General features: G+C 47.3%; 1 pseudogene; it reads right to left on the reverse strand.

Moving 5' to 3' along the window:
* Positions 1-1,144: 1,144 nt before the first annotated feature.
* LOC133884791 (pentatricopeptide repeat-containing protein At2g30780-like) lies at positions 1,145-2,798 on the reverse strand (annotated as a pseudogene).
* Between the last annotated feature and the right edge of the window lie 743 nt (positions 2,799-3,541).

The raw sequence follows: 3,541 nt of genomic DNA on the forward strand, positions 1-3,541 counted from the left end.
TACTAATGTTGAGGAGGCTATCTATCCTTAATGATAATATGTACAGCAGAGATCACTTCGCTTGCACTGATCATTACTACATATAGGACCTAACCATAATTTTTTTAACCACAGAGCCCTCAAGATGTCAGATACGGCCTTGTTATTGAAATATTGGGTAGGTTACGTGCCAACAGATTTTCAACATCTGGAAATACAAAAATTTAAATGCACCAAATGAATCAGCTAATACAAAAATTTAAATGCACCAAATGAATCATCTAAGTGTTGATATACTGAACATAATATTTCCCACGAAAAAGAACCATATGAGCCTCAATATAACATAACTTTCCAGGGTACAGTCTGCATAACAAAAAAAACCTTCGTCTTGTATCAACGCGGTTGTGGGAGCATCAGTAATATTGCATGTGCTAAGTAAAGCATCTATAAACAACTATGTTCAGTTCACGGACTATGCTGTTACAGAGCGCGATACAGGGATAAACATGGCCTGAAAGACATTGTGAGGTAAGATTATAAATCATACTGATACAGGCATCAATCTCTTCAGAGTCAAGGGTATGTTTTAATTGTGATCCAAGTAAGCTAAAAAATAAATAAATATAATTCACCATCCAACAGTGAATGTAAGTATCCTATTCAACAAAGAGAAACTTTAAAGACTCATTTGTTGTTGTAATCTCTTAGTGAACAACTAAAAAAGATACAGCCCCTCAACCAAAGATTGCTTAGAGAACCATAGGCGCTTGACACCATTACAAAAAAATATTTATGGTAACATCTCGTACTTCAGAACCTAACACAATGTTGAATGGAGTAGCTGGGGCTGCTAAAAGCTCCCCAAACAGGCCCTAAACAGATCCTTAATATTTCTTCTACACAGCAAATGCACTAATATGGTAATACCGGTTGAAAATTTAGATATACCATTGTCTCATCACTGTCTAGATCTTTAAAATGCAATGCTACCATCAAAAGCTACAAACACAGAAACAAAAATACATTTATGAAAGAAAAAGGTACATAAAATTGGTGAATAAAAGTTAGTGGATTAGGAATGGAGTATTAACTCAAAGGTTATTGAACAAATAGGCCGCGGGGAAGTCCGAACCCGTGTTTCCACATCATGGCAAGTATAGTATTGGCTTCAGCCCTCCGCCCACAGCTAATATATGCCTTGTGCATGATCCAAAATGTCTTCTTTGTCCGGTCAAACCTAAAACATTCCATCTCATCCAACACCCCATGCATTTCTTCCAGCCGATGGTGCTTCCCATACATCACCATTTTGCAGTGGTACAAGCTCCGGCACAGCTTCCACCCTGCCTCCTCAGCCTGCCGGACAAAATGTGCGAGTTTATCAACTGCATCGCACTGAAAATAGCTTGATATGATGGACCGCATCACCTGCACTGTGGTGACTATGATATTGCGTTCCAGTGCCTCAGCAATCCGCAGCTCCATCCCGTCAACCATCCCCTCCTGAGCGTAAGCCCTAATTAACAGCACATTAAGCCATGGCCTGTAATCATCAGGACCCATCTTCTGCAACAACTCCTCGATCTTTTGAATCCTATCTACATGTGCAAACTTGCAGTATGCACATAGCATTGCACGTATATGCACAATGTCAACCTTTCCAGCATGCTTGCAAGCACGCTCATAAGCCTGCTCCATTTTATAAAGCATCCCAGCATGTGCGTATCCTCTTAGCATCAACAGATGCGTAGTAGCATCTGGAGCAACATCGCCTGACACCATTTCTTGGAACACCGCTTCCATTTTGTCCCACATCCACGCGGTGAGATACCCGGCGATGATTGCATTATAAGTACCAATTGTGCGTGGATGCCCAGAAGCATCTAGGGACCGGAGCGTGGCCTCCATGTGGTCAACGAGGAGTGAGCGACCGAAGAGAGCGATGAGGATGTTGTACGAGTCCACATTGGGCGGCCCACACTGCGGATCGCGCTCCAGCGCGTGGAAGGCCTCGAGGCAGCTGTCGAGGAGGCCGTTGTGCATGTACGCCGCCATGAGAGCGTTGTAGAGCGCCTGGTCGGGGGAGTGGGCGCTGGTGGCGTCGGCGAAGAGCGCGGCCGCCGCGGCGGGGTCGCGCGCGCGGCTCGCGAGCGAGATGGCGAGGGCGAACTCACCGAGCGTGGGGGACGGGGAGAGCGCGCGGCGGAAGGAGAACACGGCGAGCCCGAGCAGCGGCCTGGGACGGAGAAGCGAGAGGAGCTCAAGCGACGCGAGCGGCGAGACGGCGAGGAGGGTGGGGAAGGAGTGGGCGTGGAGGACGGGGGCCAGGTCTGGGTCGGGCCCGGGGAGCGCGGTGAGCGAGGCGGCGAGCGAGGAGACGGCCGCGCGGAGGTGGGACGCCGTGAAGGGCGGGAGCGGCGGCGCGGTGGGCGAATAGGACGACGCCCAGCGCGCAGCGGGATCGGGCGGCGCGGGCAAGTGGGGAGGCGGGAAGGGAGGCGACGGGAAGGAGGTGGAGGGGGTCGCGTCGGGAGGGGTGGGTAAGGATGTGAAGGACCGAGGGATATTGGAGCGGTGGAGGCGACGGCGGAGCAGCGGCAAGAGAGGGCGAGCGGGGCGGCGGGACATGGGAGGAGGCGGAGGATGGGATCGGCGGCGGCGGCGGAGCGAGTGGTTTAGGGGTCGGCGTGGCTAGTGGAGGTGGAGGAGCGCACGCGGCCAGCTCGGCGTTGTGTTCTGCATGGGTTTCTTTACCTGGACCCAGTGTTTGTGTGCGGCCGTGCCTGAGCGAGCAAATTTGGAAACGGCCCGGCCTGGTCAGCTGAAAAATGCTGAGGCCTGCAAAATTAGCATGGGCTCCATAAATACGCTTGACGAGAAAGATATGGATGCATTTAGATTTTTTTTAATAAACAAATTGCAAATATATACCTAAGTTTTGAAAAATTACAGATTTAGACTCTGACAGGCGACATGTTTAAAAATAAAAAAAGATGACATTCCAATGCTCTCAAAATTCGAAACAATATTGAAATAGTTATGAAAAAATTAAAACAATTCTACGATGTAGAGTATGTTGTCATCTAACTCTTCAAAAAATTTAACTTAAACAATTACTTATACAATAAGAAAAAATTATTTCCGTTGTACAAGTCATATTTTCAATACATTTACTTGTGATAATTGGCCTTTGTGGGGGCGAACTTGCCATTTCACTAGCATGTGTAGATGTAAGAGGCGAGATGTATGATGAAGAAATTACACCTAAATAAGGGTTAGGGATACCAAGTTTTTTTTATAAAAGCCTATGCTTTCTCTCGGATGAGAGTGCGAGGGTGACATACAATTTTATGATAGCATGTCTTAGTACTAGTTCGATTCCCAAAATTATCAAGTGTTCAAGATATAGAAGATTAGGAGTCCGGCAAGATATAGAAGAACGGCATAGGAGTTAGAGTCAAGGGAATCACATTGTGCAGAAATCTATGTTCTCTCTCGTTAGCATGTGTATGTAGGGATGTCAACGGGAAAATTCCCTGTGGGGAATGGGTAACCATCC

Source organism: Phragmites australis, chromosome 11, assembly GCF_958298935.1.
Source record: "Phragmites australis chromosome 11, lpPhrAust1.1, whole genome shotgun sequence".
Classification (NCBI taxonomy): domain Eukaryota; kingdom Viridiplantae; phylum Streptophyta; class Magnoliopsida; order Poales; family Poaceae; genus Phragmites; species Phragmites australis.